This window comes from Lissotriton vulgaris, chromosome 5 (assembly GCF_964263255.1).
Source record: "Lissotriton vulgaris chromosome 5, aLisVul1.2, whole genome shotgun sequence".
Lineage (NCBI taxonomy): Eukaryota > Metazoa > Chordata > Amphibia > Caudata > Salamandridae > Lissotriton > Lissotriton vulgaris.
In genome coordinates, this window is record NC_141693.1 from 851,660,448 (window position 1) to 851,678,097 (window position 17,650).

The following is a 17,650-nucleotide window of genomic DNA, read 5'->3' on the forward strand; positions in this document are numbered from 1 at the left end:
TGATGATTTGCAAATGGCAGACACATGACTCTTCTGCCTCATCATCCGGCAGTTGAATGAGTTCTGCAGAATGTAATGAGTTCCTTAACGCTATCTCCTGTGTCTCTGCTTTCTCTCATATTCCTTTCTCCCCCTCTAGCACCAGCCCTCATATTTCCTTACAAGTTATCAGGTGGTGGGAGCAATGAGAGGTAGAACTAGGCATCACTCCAATTGGATCCTGTGCATATGGTTGGTGACAGTCTGACATTCTGTCACTTTGCTGCTCATCTTGCAAACCCAGCAAGGCAGCAAGGCCCTATACAGTGGCCAGCAGGGTAATATTATGCAATGTCACAGACTGCACCAACATTGCCTGGACTTGATCAGGCCTCCTGGGGGTTGGGTCAGATTTTGGTGCATGTGTTGGTTAAGGAGTGCCTGGAGTAAAATGTAAACTCAGCCGCGGGGCTGATGGTGGACAGTTACTGCTCATGCGAGGTGGAAGGATTTTAGAGGTGGGCTTGGGCTGTAGTGTTGGTACAGCTTGATCCATGGAAGTCATTTGCTCTCAAAGGTGAAATGAACGACCATCCTCACTTGCCCACTGCGGGCCTGGCCAAATGTGAATTATACCAGTGTAATTCAAGTAACTTCCGGAATTTTGCGTTATGCTTGCTATCCAAAATAAATGAAATTATCCCAATATGCCATGTCACATAATTACACTGCATTCACAGCAAATTATTGCTTGGAAGCAAGGGAACAGTGAAAAACAGTAACATGGGAAATGCTGTGTTTCACATTAATTGTGTTTGTTTTTTGTGCTATTTTTTACTATAAAATGCATCCTCTTGCCAACATTGACAGCAGGATGCGTTTAAAATACGTAGCTAAATGACGGATTCATGGTTTGCGTAAAAACATGTATTTTACATATTTTCCAGAGATTTCTCTTAATTCTGGAAAAGCCAATCACACACATTTCACACACACCTACTGCAGTAGTGTCCTATCTCACCACCTGTCCTTCAATTGCACTTATCTCCTGGAGAACCTGGGATGATGAGCTCATGAGTATTTGAGGTGGTATTGTCAGTTAGAAGGGCTAGAGATTCTGCTTACTCCTTAGTGTGATTCAAGTGCAGTAGAGGGGTAATACAAAACCACTTGTGCTATTTCCTTCCAAGTCATTTGGATTCACTATGGATATAAACCTCACTATGAGGAACATATTGCCAACAAACAAAGACTGGTTCCCTTTTCATAACCGGGTCTTGTGGTTATCGAGGGTAGAAGCAGGCACCGAGTGGGTGCTAGATGCCGAGGGCGATGTGCCAATTGCATCTCCACCCCCCTCCCGAGGTCTATGGTGTGCAAGCTTCACACCTGTCAAGTGCATTTTCATTTTTGTGTGGTCTCCTTAATTGCGAGTACCTACCAACATTTGCACTTATTTGACAGTATTTTAAATTTTCACTTTCACGTCCCTTGGTAGGGTGGGCCTTAGCGCGTTCATACCGCCGGGGTTTATTACATCATAGGTCCTGACGAATGCCAGGTAAATTAACACCGACATTGGCAGAAACATGTTGACCATAAAGCTAGAGGAAACAAGCCATCTAATTTATCTGGCTTAGTTCTCCCACACATATTTTAAAATATCTTATTGATCAGGTAATAAAGATATTTTGATACATTTAAGGCATTTTTATTCTCACCACGTACACTTTTTCTAGTCACTCACACAACCACTTAGCCACTCACGACTTCACATTACCCGCTCCGCATTAATTCTGGCGTTGCAGCACACTGGGGTGGCATTTAGCCACTCCCAGTGGGGCCCGATGATGAAGCATGTCACCGACCAGGTCGGTGAGTGAGGGCTTTCTGAAAACACCAAGAGGGAGCCCCTTTTTCCTTATCTCTGTGCTCTGAAATCCGTCCTTCCCGACGAGCTTGAACACTCTTTTGTTGTTAGTAATGATGACTAGTGGGAAATAAGAGTGTTCCCTTCTCCCTACATCTCTCCTTGTTGAAACATGCCGTTTTTATTCACCATAAAGTAGTGTAGAAGGTTAATATGCCTGCTGCAAAGAACAGATCTGTATTTTATATGAATAGCTGAGTGGATTAGTAAAGCTAGCCTCTATGAGGACTTTAAAACATATGAAATGTATATGAGGGAAGGACTATGGAGAGAGGAGGGGCTTTTTTGCAGTGTGGTAGTGAGGGATACCGAGGAGGAGGTCATGAGGCGCGCCCAAAAAGATTGTCGCACCAGGCACCACAAGCGCTAAAGCAGGCATTGCCACTGGAGGCAATCTTTTTTAAAAAAATAAGAAAGATGTTGGCCTGCCCGTCCATGGGCATGCAGCGGGATACACTGGGGTACATTTTTGTTTTCTTTTTAAAAAGAAACTAAAATAATGTGCCGCAAAATGCTGCAAAATTTCAATTTTTGCACTGCAAAGTTCCTGTTTTTGTGCTGCTAAATGTTCTAATTTAGGCCGTAATATCCTTGGGGCACTCTATTACATGGTCGGCACACATGACTGACAGTTTCCTAAACCTACCTGCTATATATAGGTCTTGACCGTCTGAAAAATCTTCACATTTCCTCATTATTCAGCTTTTCTCAGCAATTCTGAAACAAGTTTTCAAGTTTCCAGACTTAGATCAATGTTACGAAAATAGGTCCTCTATTGAAAAATTCAGAATACAGAACTGGAAATTCTTTACATAACAAGCATTTACAATGCAATGGTCTCGGCATCATTAAAGGTGGAGCTATTGGCATTGCTCATGACATTTCTTTTTTTTCTTTAAATCATAAATAGATGGCATTGTCATGTACATTGCCAATACACAGCACTCTGCACTCAACAGCACACACCACTCTGCATCCAACAGCACACACCACTCTGCACTCAACAGCACACACCACTCTGCACCTGCACTCACTGCTCTGCACACTCACTCTGCACTCACTACTCTGCATTCCGCACTCACTACTCACTACTCACTGCTCTGCACTCACTACTCTGCACTCACTACTCTGCATTCCGCACTCACAACTCTGCACTCACTACTCACTACTCACTACTCACTGCTCTGCACTCACTATTCTGCACTCACTACTCTGCACTCACTACTCTGCACTCACTACTCTGCACTCACTACTCTGCAATCTGCACTCACTACTCTGCAATCTGCACTCACTACTCTGCAATCTGCACTCACTATTCTGCAATCTGCACTCACTACTCTGCACTCACTACTCACTACTCTGCACTCACTACTCACTACTCTGCACTCACTACTCACTACTCTGCACTCACTACTCACTACTCTGAACTCACTACTCACTACTCTGCACTCACTACTCTGCACTCACTACTCTGCACTCACTACTCTGCACTCACTACTCACTACTCTGCACTCACTACTCTGCACTCACTACTCTGCACTCACTACTCACTACTCTGCACTCACTACTCACTACTCTGCACTCACTACTCTGCACTCACTACTCTGCACTCACTACTCTGCACTCACTACTCACTACTCTGCACTCACTACTCACTACTCTGCACTCACTACTCTGCACTCACTACTCTGCACTCACTACTCTGCAATCTGCACTCACTACTCTGCAATCTGCACTCACTACTCTGCAATCTGCACTCACTATTCTGCAATCTGCACTCACTACTCTGCACTCACTACTCACTACTCTGCACTCACTACTCACTACTCTGCACTCACTACTCACTACTCTGAACTCACTACTCACTACTCAGAACTCACTACTCACTACTCTGCACTCCTACTCTGCACTCACTACTCTGCACTCACTACTCTGCACTCACTACTCACTACTCTGCACTCACTACTCTGCACTCACTACTCTGCACTCACTACTCACTACTCTGCACTCACTACTCACTACTCTGCACTCACTACTCACTACTCTGCACTCACTACTCACTACTCTGAACTCACTACTCTGAACTCACTTCTCAGCACTCACTACTAACTACTCTGCACTCACTACTCTGCACTCACTACTCTGCACTCACTACTCACTACTCTGCACTCACTACTCACTACTCTGCACTCACTACTCACTACTCTGCACTCACTACTCTGCACTCACTACTCACTACTCTGCACTCACTACTCTGCACTCACTACTCTGCACTCACTCACTACTCTGCACTCACTACTCTGCACTCACTACTCTGCAATCTCCACTCACTACTCTGCACTCACTTCTCACTACTCTGCAATCTGCACTCACTACTCTGCAATCTGCACTCACTACTCTGCACTCACTACTCTGCACTCACTACTCACTACTCTGCACTCACTACTCACTACTCTGCACTCACTACTCTGCACTCACTTCTCTGCACTCACTACTCACTACTCTGTACTCACTACTCACTACTCACTACTCTTCACTCACTACTCACTACTCTGCACTGGCTACTCACTACTCTGCACTCACTACTCACTACTCTGCACTCACTACTCACTACTCTGCACTCACTACTCACTACTCACTACTCTGCACTCACTACTCACTACTCTGCACTCACTACTCTGCACTCACTACTCACTACTCTGCACTCACTACTCACTACTCTGCACTCACTACTCACTACTCTGCACTCACTACTCACTACTCTGCACTCACCACTCACTACTCACTACTCTGCACTCACTACTCACTACTCTGCCATCACTACTCTGCACTCACTACTCACTACTCTGCACTCACTACTCACTACTCTGCACTCACTACTCACTACTCTGTACTCACTACTCACTACTCTGCACTCACCACTCACTACTCACTACTCTGCACTCACTACTCTGCACTCACTACTCACTACTCTGCACTCACTACTCACTACTCACTACTCTGCACTCACTACTCACTACTCTGCACTCACTACTCACTACTCTGCACTCACCACTCACTACTCACTACTCTGCACTCAATACTCACTACTCTGCACTCACCACTCACTACTCACTACTCTGCACTCACTACTAACTACTCTGCACTCACTACCCACTACTCTGCACTCACTACTCACTACTCTGAACTCACTACTCTGCACTCACTACTCTGCACTGACTACTCTGCACTCACTACTCACTACTCTGCACTCACTACTCACTACTCTGCACTCACTACTCTGCACTCACTACTCACTACTCTGCACTCACTACTCACTACTCACTATTCTGCACTCACTACTCACTACTCTGCACTCACTTCTCACTACTCTGCACTCACTACTCTGCACTCACTACTCTGCACTCACTACTCTGCACTCACTGCTCCGCACTCACTACTCTGCACTCACTACTCTGCAATCTGCACTCACTACTCACTACTCTGCACTCACTACTCACTACTCTGCACTCACTACTCACTACTCTGCACTCACTACTCACTACTCACTACTCTGCACTCACTACTCTGCACTCACTACTCACTACTCTGCACTCACTACTCACTACTCTGCACTCACTACTCACTACTCTGAACTCACTACTCTGAACTCACTTCTCAGCACTCACTACTAACTACTCTGCACTCACTACTCTGCACTCACTACTCTGCACTCACTACTCTGCACTCACTACTCACTACTCTGCACTCACTACTCACTACTCTGCACTCACTACTCACTACTCTGCACTCACTACTCTGCACTCACTACTCACTACTCTGCACTCACTACTCTGCACTCACTACTCTGCACTCACTACTCTGCACTCACTACTCTGCACTCACTACTCTGCAATCTCCACTCACTACTCTGCACTCACTTCTCACTACTCTGCAATCTGCACTCACTACTCTGCAATCTGCACTCACTACTCTGCACTCACTACTCTGCACTCACTACTCACTACTCTGCACTCACTACTCACTACTCTGCACTCACTACTCTGCACTCACTACTCACTACTCTGTACTCACTACTCACTACTCACTACTCTTCACTCACTACTCACTACTCTGCACTGGCTACTCACTACTCTGCACTCACTACTCACTACTCTGCACTCACTACTCACTACTCACTACTCTGCACTCACTACTCACTACTCTGCACTCACTACTCTGCACTCACTACTCACTACTCTGCACTCACTACTCACTACTCTGCACTCACTACTCACTACTCTGCACTCACCACTCACTACTCACTACTCTGCACTCACTACTCACTACTCTGCCATCACTACTCTGCACTCACTACTCACTACTCTGCACTCACTACTCACTACTCTGCACTCACTACTCACTACTCTGTACTCACTACTCACTATTCTGCACTCACCACTCACTACTCACTACTCTGCACTCACTACTCACTACTCTGCACTCACTACTCTGCACTCACTACTCTGCACTCACTACTCTGCACTCACTACCCTGCACTCACTACTCACTACTCTGCACTCACTACTCACTACTCTGCACTCACCACTCACTACTCACTACTCTGCACTCACTACTCACTACTCTGCACTCACCACTCACTACTCACTACTCTGCACTCACTACTAACTACTCTGCACTCACTACCCACTACTCTGCACTCACTACTCACTACTCTGAACTCACTACTCTGCACTCACTACTCTGCACTCACTACTCTGCACTCACTACTCACTACTCTGCACTCACTACTCACTACTCTGCACTCACTACTCTGCACTCACTACTCACTACTCTGCACTCACTACTCACTACTCACTATTCTGCACTCACTACTCTGCACTCACTACTCACTACTCTGCACTCACTTCTCACTACTCTGCACTCACTACTCACTACTCTGCACTCACTACTCTGCACTCACTACTCTGCACTCACTGCTCTGCACTCACTACTCTGCACTCACTACTCTGCAATCTGCACTCACTACTCACTACTCTGCACTCACTACTCACTACTCTGCACTCACTACTCACTACTCTGCACTCACTACTCACTACTCACTACTCTGCACTCACTACTCTGCACTCACTACTCTGCACTCACTACTCACTACTCTGCACTCACTACTCTGCACTCACTACTCTGCACTCACTACTCTGCACTCACTACTCTGCAATCTGCACTCACTACTCACTACTCTGCACTCACTACTCACTACTCTGCACTCACTACTCACTACTCTGCACTCACTACTCACTACTCTGCACTCACTACTCACTACTCACTACTCTGCACTCACTACTCACTACTCTGCACTCACTACTCTGCACTCACTACTCTGCACTCACTGCTCTGCACTCACTACTGTGCACTCACTACTCACTACTCTGCAGTCACTACTCACTACTCTGCACTCACTACTCACTACTTTGCACTCACTACTCTGCACTCACTACTCTGCACTCACTACTCTGCACTCACTACTCTGCACTCTGCACTCACTACTCACACTCTGCACTCACTACTCTGCACTCACTACTCACTACTCTGCACTCACTACTCACTACTCTGCACTCACTACTCACTACTCACTACTCTGCACTCACTACTCACTACTCACTACTCTGCACTCACTATTTACTACTCTGCACTCACTACTCACCACTCACTACTCACCACTCACTACTCACTACTCACCACTCACTACTCACTACTCACCACTCACTACTCACTACCCTGCAGTCACTACTCACTACTCTGCACTCACTACTCACTACTCTGCACTCACTACTCTGCACTCACTACTCTGCACTCACTACTCACACTCAGCACTCACTACTCTGCACTCACTACTCACTACTCTGCACTCACTATTCACTACTCTGCACTCACTACTCACTACTCTGCACTCACTACTCACTACTCTGCACTCACTACTCACTACTCACTACTCTGCACTCACTACTCACTACTCTGCACTCACTACTCACTATTTTGCGCTCACTACTCACTACTCACTACTCTGAACTCACTACTCACTACTCTGCACTCACTACTCACTACTCTGCACTCACTACTCACTACTCTGTACTCACTACTCACTACTCTGCACTCACTACTCACTACTCTGCACTCACTACTCACTACTCACTACTCACTACTCTGCACTCACTACTCACTACTCTGCACTCACTATTCACTACTCTGCACTCACTACTCACTACTCTGCACTCACTACTCACTACTCTGCACTCACTACTCTGCACTCACTACTCTGCGCTCACTACTCTGCACTCACTACTCTGCACTCACTACTCTGCAATCTGCACTCACTACTCACTACTCTGCACTCACTACTCACTACTCTGCACTCACTACTCACTACTCTGCACTCACTACTCACTACTCTGCACTCACTACTCACTACTCACTACTCTGCACTCACTACTCTGCACTCACTACTCTGCACTCACTACTCACTACTCTGCACTCACTACTCTGCACTCACTACTCTGCACTCACTACTCTGCAATCTGCACTCACTACTCACTACTCTGCACTCACTACTCACTACTCTGCACTCACTACTCACTACTCTGCACTCACTACTCACTACTCACTACTCTGCTCTCACTACTCTGCACTCACTACTCACTACTCTGCACTCACTACTCACCACTCTGCACTCTGCACTCACTACTCTGCACTCACTACTCACTACTGTGCACTCACTACTCACTACTCTGCAGTCACTACTCACTACTCTGCACTCACTACTCTGCACTCACTACTCTGCACTCACTACTCTGCACTCACTACTCTGCACTCTGCACTCACTACTCACACTCTGCACTCACTACTCTGCACTCACTACTCACTACTCTGCACTCACTACTCACTACTCTGCACTCACTTCTCACTACTCACTACTCACTGCTCACTACTCTGCACTCACTATTTACTACTCTGCACTCACTACTTACCACTCACTACTCACCACTCACTACTCACTATTCACCACTCACTACTCACTACTCACCACTCACTACTCACTACTCTGCACTCACTACTCACTACTCTGCACTCACTACTCACTACTCTGCACTCACTACTCACTACTCACTACTCTGCACTCACTACTCACGACTCTGCAGTCACTACTCACTACTCTGCACTCACTACTCACTACTCTGCACTCACTACTCTGCACTCACTACTCTGCACTCACTACTCACACTCTGCACTCACTACTCTGCACTCACTACTCACTACTCTGCACTCACTATTCACTACTCTGCACTCACTACTCACTACTCACTACTCTGCACTCACTACTCACTACTCTGCACTCACTACTCACTACTCTGCGCTCACTACTCACTACTCACTACTCTGCACTCACTACTCACTACTCTGCACTCACTACTCACTACTCTGTACTCACTACTCACTACTCTGCAAAAACTACTACCTACTCTGCACTCACTACTCACTACTCACGACTCACTACTCACTACTCTGCACTCACTACTCACTACTCTGCACTCACTACTCACTACTCTGCACTCGCTACTCACTACTCTGCACTCACTACTCACTACTCTGCACTCACTACTCACTACTCACTACTCTGCACTCACTACTCTGCACTCACTACTCACTACTCTGCACTCACTACTCCGCACTCACTACTCACTACTCACTACTCTGCACTCACTACTCACTACTCTGCACTCACTACTCACTACTCACTACTCTGCACTCACTACTCACTACTCTGCACTCACTATTCACTACTCTGCACTCACTACTCACTACTCACTACTTCTGCACTCACTACTCACTACTCTGCACTCACTACTCACTACTCTGCACTCACTACTCACTACTCACTACTCTGCACTCACTACTTTGCACTCACTACTCACTACTCTGCACTCACTAATCACTACTCTGCACTCACTACTCACTACTCACTACTCACTACTCTGCCCTCACTACTCACTACTCTGCACTCACTACTAACTACTCTGTAGTCACTACTCACTACTCTGCACTCACTACTCACTACTCACTACTCTGCACTCACTACTCTGCACTCACTACTCACTACTCTGCACTCACTACTCTGTACTCACTACTCACTACTCTGCACTCACTACTCTGCACTCACTACTCACTACTCTGCACTCACTACTCACTACTCTGCATTCACTACTCACTACTCTGCACTCACTACTCACTACTCTGCACTCTGCACTCTGCACTCTGCACTCACTACTCTGCACTCACTACTCTGCACTCTGTACTCACTACTCACACTCTGCACTCACACTCAGCACTCACTACTCACACTCTGCACTCACTACTCACACTCTGCACTCACTACTCTGCACTCACTACTCACTACTCTGCACTACCTACTCTGCACTCACTACTCTGCACTCACTACTCTGCACTCACTACTCTGCACTCACACTTACACTCTGCACTCAACTCTGCACGCTGCATTCACACTGCACACTCACTCTGCACTCACTACTTCACACTCTGCACTCACACTCTGCTCACTCACTCTGCACTCACTACTTCACACTCTGCACTCTGCACTCACACTCTGCTCACTCACTCTGCACTCACTACTTCACACCCTGCTCACTCTGAACTGTGCTCACTCTGCACTCACACTATAATAATCCTTATGCAGAATTCCTCTAAAGTATAAGCAGCTTGGGTTTTTCCTATAGGCGCCAAAGAGTCAATGATAGGAAAAGAGGGCAGAGAGTGCTAACCCCATCCCCCCACCCACAGACAACCAAAAATTATCTTCTGCGTTGCTTTGTTCTAATAATATGAATAAGGAATTTAAAGTATATGTATGGGCGAGTGGAAGGTGATCTATCGTATTCAATATATTTTAACACAATTGGTGTTCATGGTTACCTTTACAAACGTGAGATGAAGATGATGCTCACTTTTTAGTTATATAAGGATATTTTGTCGAGTACATTCAAGTTCAACCCACTGGCTGTAAGCAACAAGCTGAGGATCAACAGGCGCGAAACAGCGTGGCGGGCGCGCACGAGACACAGCGTGGGCGTGCACATCAGCTGAAGATCCCCGGAGAAGACACCGAGTCTGCCTGCTGCTATGACTGACCCACTGCGAGGGAAAGAGCCCGGTGAGTGGGGGTCGAGGGGGGGCGGCAGAGAGGGAGTGGGCAGAGAGGGAGGGTGTGTGTGTGTGTGTGTGTGTGTGTGTGTGTGTGCGTGCGTGCGTGAGTGTGTGCTTCCGTGAGTGTGAATGTGGAGCAAGAGATGTGCACGGCTCCAGGAGGCTCGGCGTGCGCGTCCACGAGATGCAATCGGCGCTCGTTCACTGCTCTGGCTCCGTTGAGAGTGAACTCCGTGACAATAGGTCTCGAAGCCGAGACCTAAAAAGGGACTGCAGAAACACGTTGTTTGAATTGTTTCAATGCTCTGTATATCGGATTGTCAACGGTAAAAGTATAAATAATGTAAAGAAACTATGCAACAAATTACAAAAAACAAATTACAAGTAATCCATAATATGGCAGAAGAATTTTAAAAAGGAAACAGTAATATTCTGGTTTCTCTAAAACCTCATGTGTGGCTAGGTTTCTATTTAGAATTTACTAACGTTTTAACATCTATAAAAAGAAAATACATCTGCCAAAAATAACCAGGAAGTCAAATACTTAAAAAGAGTGCAATTAGCATTGTGCATGGATGCGAAGGTTACCCTATAGAAATGTAAACTTTTATTTTCATAAGTTAAACATCCGGCAAAAAGTAGGTTTATTAGAAACACATACAACAAAATTGCACTTCTATTTAAATAATTTAAAAAAACATTTGGAGGTAATTGGTCGCCGTTTTATTGAAGTTTTGCCAAGTTGTCATGCCTAACTGTCTATGAGAAGTGAAAGGTTTGTCATCTTCGGATAACTTTGTGGTGAAATTAAAACATTTCTCAGCCTTGGGTTGTTTAAGATGTGAGTTGCAGTTGTGTAGTCTCAGAAGTATTGTTAAGCTTACTGATGGCCATTTGTTCCGTCAAAACATTTTCCTGGACATCTAACTCATGCCCTGTGGACAGATTGCCACTCATCCACGTCCTGTTGGCTGCTCTGCCTTGAATATTACACCCTAACCTGTGTACCAGAAGACTGGAATACTCAAACTTATCTAAGTGTTGACTTACACTTTTTGTCATGGTCTCATGAACTTCAAACGTTGAAGCATACAAGCACTTAGACTTCAAAGTACATTGAATAACTTTGAAATGTTTTTGATTTGGGATTGAATCTCTGTCACCACAAAAAGCTAAATGAAGCTTGGGATGTAAGTGTCCTAGTGAGTTAGCCCCTCAACCATCCTGCATATAAATACAAATTCAAATGGGAAGTAATGCAGTGATTCATTGAAATAGTTTCAGCAAGTGGAATGTTATGGGTGACATATAAAACTTGGATATAATACCGATTCACACTGTAATCCAAACAGGTTATGCAGGGAGGGCAAACAATATAAAAACAAGTTGTGACTATTAGTGTTACCAACTGAAACACTGATAGGTCTATCAGTTCAACATTGTGAATCTGTCCTGTTTTAAATATCTACTTTTATTTATCTTTTTAGCCTTCTTTTGGAGGTTTGCCAAGGTTCTTTTTGGCGATAGGAATCAAGTCCAGCCAGCTAAGCTAATCTTGCAAATACCTGTAAGAAGCAGTTGACTTGGTATTTGAAATCTGGCTCTAACTAGTTCGTGACACAATTTGAGAAAGTTGAGGTTGAAATCCGATGCAGATCAGATCAATATCAGTCAGACGAAGTCAGTGAGCTTCATTGACATCATGTTTATGCAGCTCGTTCCAAGTTTAACCCAAGATCATTTAGACACAGAGATCCCTTTTGATATTCCTTTTTTACATCTGGTTGGTTGTATGTCAGAATATCGTATGGATAAATAGTTTCTGGCATAATGTGGTATCCTAATTATCATTTTCAAAAATATTGTTATCGTGTAGAGTTTCAATAATAAACACAAATGGGGCAATCTTTTTGTAAACGGTATATTTAGGACACAATATAATCAGATTATCTTCTCTCTGCAATATTGTGGTCATATACACGTCTAGTTAGCAATTAATTTTAGTTTATCGAATATATTACATTAATATATTTATATGTACCGGGCATTTAGTTACTGTGAGTATATAAGGGTACCCTTCTTCCATAACTGTATGTGTGTGTGGGGGGAGGGGTGCATGTATAACCCACGCTATGCATGTGTGAGGGGAGGTGTGTGTGGGAGTGGCAATGTGTTTTTGTCTGCTTTGTATCTATACATTTCCTAGCTAAAAGCTGATGGGTGATATCCCATCACACCTGACTCTACTGCAAATCCAATGTATTTATGCATTTATGCTAACATTACATTACATGAAGATGAAAAATGGACATCCAATTCTAGACATGCTGATCACTGTAACACCAGAATTATATTACTGTTTTGCAGCACAGTGTCATTTCATTTCAAACTTGCAAACATATCTCGCTGCACAGTACTGTTTTAGTCTGAGAATATTGCCAAGCAGTGTCATGTTAAGGATTTTGGGGGCTCTGGGCAAGAAAATAATTTGAGGACCCCTGTTTGGAACAACTTATTTTATTACCCATGTTTCACTAATTCAAGTCCTATGTTGTCTAACAATATTGAATTATATGCTAACAGTTACAGTACAAATATACACTGAAATGGTACAGAGAGAAAGTTTGCTTTTCCAGGGAGCCCCTTGAAAGTTGTGGGCCCTAGTCAATTACCCACTTTGCCCATTTCATAAAACGTCTCTGTTGCCAAGCATATTGCTTACACTTGTATTTGCTAGAACCAGTGTTAGACTAGTCTGTTGATATCATTCAAGAAAGGGTTCTGCCGGAGTAACTATATCAAGAAGGGGTAATATCTGTATGACTTAATGAATTACCCTTCCTGTGTATATGCAGTTAGTCTGACAGAACCGTTTCTCGAATGATATTACTTGATGCCTCGGTTCAGAGGAACACTGGGTTACCGCACAGATGATAATATCTGGACTGATCTCTTGGGCAGTCTGGCCGTGTGGCATGTCAGATACGTCAACTTTGAAAGGCCAGTGTGGTCTGTGTTCTTTTGGTTCTAAGTACCATGACTTGACCAAAAATGAGAAATTATCTTGAGCTACCTAACTGAATTATTTGAATGAAGCGAAGTGAAACTGTTTAATTGTTTAAGTAAATTAATACCACAGCAGTATACTTTTTAATACAATAAAAACAACAGTAAAAATGATTGTGTAAATCCTAAAAAACAGTAATCAAAGTATTTTTTGACAGTTATCAGCTCTCAGCTCTGTATAAGATGTCATAAACCAATTAATTAGTCTCTTAATAATATACTAAGGTTTGCAAAAGTTCATGATTGGCGGCTAATTCGGCTCAAGCATTAATTAACACATAGTCTACTGTCGAGAGAGAATGTTTCTCTAGACGACCTTGTCCTGCTCTCCAATATTTTAGAATGCAAAATTCTGGCTCAGGTCCAATTAGTCTTATTTGAATTTAAAGTGCAATACTTAAAATTAATTTTTTAGTACATTTACTTGTGCAGAGAAGAACTTTATTAGTTGACAGTTCAGTGAGATGTCTGTTGGATCCGAGCTTGCTATAATTGCGTATCTGCATGTCCTTATACCTCTGATGTTCTCGTGTTTTAGAAAAGTGTCTTGTGCTTGTGATAGTTTAGGACAAATGCAGACTAGATGAATAAAGTCCTCTTTGCTGCTCCCGCATAGTCTGCATTCTTTTGGCCCTTTGTTGACCCATGTCGGCTGATCTGCAATAGATGGGAGTTTGCCTAAGCGGAGGGCCATTAGCTGTAACTTTCGATAGGTGAATGTGACATTTAGGTATGGCACTGGGGTAAGTGTCTTATAGTTGGTAATTATCATCCAAGTGTGTTTTCTCTTACTAAGGATGTTTTTGTCGACTAGCAGAGAGTGAGATTTTGCTGATTTATTTATAATTTGCTTGAAAGATAAATAAGACAAGTTGGTTTCCCACAGCTTACGTGTGCATGTTGCGGATAATGCTTTTTTAAAATATTGATTGTATGGAGATTTTTTGTCTTTCTCTTAATCCTCCCACAGCGCTTTGTTCAGTTCCAATTTGGATGCGTTTTGCTTCAGGCTATACCATTGTTTAATAGTTGCATACATTCTGCAATCAAACCTTGAGACTAATGAGAAAGGACCAGGCAAACTGCAGATTGCAAATAGTTCTCAGAGAAGCTTAAAAACAGCTTAAAAGGATGAAATGGGAAAGTCAAAAACAAAGAAATGACGATTTTTGGATAAAACTTGTCCACGAGGGGAAGCAGAAAAATAGCTCCAGGTTTTGGCGAATGGTAAAAAGGCTGCAGAACCCTGACCACTTAGGGCAAAATACCCATATATCTGAGGAAGTATGGACAAAACACCTTTTATCACACTTCAATGATAATGACACTATAGGTGCCTCGGCAACTCTGTCTTCTACCACAACATCTTTAAGGCCTGGAAATGAGGAACAACTCAATTACCACAAGATCGCGAGCATACAAGAAACATGGGAGGGTGAAGGAATAAGGCCAACGAAATCTGACCATCCAAAAGAGGAAGATAGTCTACTAAAGGTCGCCGAACAAGAGCAATTGAATATTACTCCAGCAGACATCATTCGGCAAATTAAAAAAGGGAGACCAAATGGAGCGCCAGGGCCAAATGGAATTCCACCTATGCTGTACAAATCAGATGGAAATTTTTGGAGTGCATCTTTGGCCCCAATATTTACCAACATAAACTCCACTTTGACTCTTCCTGACTCATGGCATGGGTCCATCATAAGTCCTATTTACAAACATGGGAACAAGAACCATCCAAACAGTTACCGGCTTATTGCTCTGCTTGACGTTGAAGCAAAATACTTTGCAGGACTTATCCTGGAGGAATTATCATCATGGGCCTCTGAAAATGCCATCATTCCCCTTAATCAAACGGGTTTCTGCAAAGGTCAAAGGACCATCACCAACATCATGGCTTTTTCCCTCCTGATGAGCGCAGCAAAAGCAGCTAAGTCACCCTTATTCCTTACATGTATCGATTACACTGCAGCCTTCGATCACGTGGATCGCAACAAACTTTGGTTGAAACTCTACAACTGGGGCATTCCTAAGCGTCTCTTGGATGTCCTGATACTTCTCCACTCCAATACCTGGATTAAAATCAAGCTTGGGGCTGGCACACACGTCTCGAAGCCGATCAAGACGACAAAGGGATTAAAACAGGGTTGTCTTCTAGCGCCCATCCTATTTAATCTCTTAGCGGATCTGCCTGCAGAATTAGAGAAATGCTGTAATCACGCACCCAAGTTAGGGCACATCACCCTCTCTAATCTGTTATACGCCGACGACCTTGTGCTGATAAGCCGCACCCAAGTAGGCCTTCAGCACCTCCTGAACGCAACCTTTGCCTTCTCAGCAAAGAACGCCCTCCAAATAAATCTTCATAAGTCAAAATCCATGACGGTCAATTACAGGAAAAAATGTAATCCTTGCTGGCACCTAAATGGAGAAAAACTTGATAGGGTGGCCTCATATAAATATCTGGGTGTCCTCTTGGATTCAAACAACAACCCTAGACCTCAACTCCATTCCATCCGAGGGAAAGCCACAATGACTTACCTGGCATTAAAATCTCTAAAGGCAAAACTCCCTGATCTCACACTAAAACCATTTCTTGAAATCTTGCTTGCGAAACTACAACCGACTCTCACGTATGGGAGTGAATCACTTCATGGGAAGGATGCCGAACTACTGGACACGGTTATAGCCAACTCCTATAGGGCCATTTTCAACCTTCCTACATATGTTTCCCCCCCAGCCCAGATTCGTTTGGAATTCGGCATTATCAGACAAACTCTAGAAAGGCGGAGCGCATATGTAGCAACCTAGCGCAAAATTCGCAATGCAAAAGCCGACTCCTTAAATGCCAACATATGGGCTGAGCTACTACGGCACCGCACATCGCCGAACAGAGTTTATCTTTTTGAATCAATTGAACTCCTAGGTTTGTCTAACACTTGGGAAACGCCTACAGACCTCCAGTCCTTCAAAAAATCGGCTAAAAAATCAGCACGTATCATCTCTGCGATTGAAGACAAGAAAGTCTTGGCAAACAGAGCTCACGGATGGACAACCCTGGGTGGATATGGCAAAATACAGCCACAAGCATACCTTAACATCGGGATGAAAATACAAGTCAAAGAAATGTTTTTAAAACTGCGCCTTGGCGTAATCCCGATATTGCCACACTTACCCCCCTGGGTGAGACCACCCGTTTTGCAACAGTGTCGCCTGTGCAAGTCTGGGATGGAGAATATTGTCCACGTGATATGTATATGCCCTAGACTGAGGGACATGAGGCGCAATCTCCTGCTCCCAACTTTAAAGTCACACGCTGTACGGACCTGCAGGCAGGCAGTTATACTATGTTTTAGCTTCCAGCAACACAACATTTAACTGCCAGGTTGTGAAGTTCTTTGACTCATTAAAAAAAGACTTGACACTGTTTGAAGTTCTTCACTAGCACCTGAGGATATT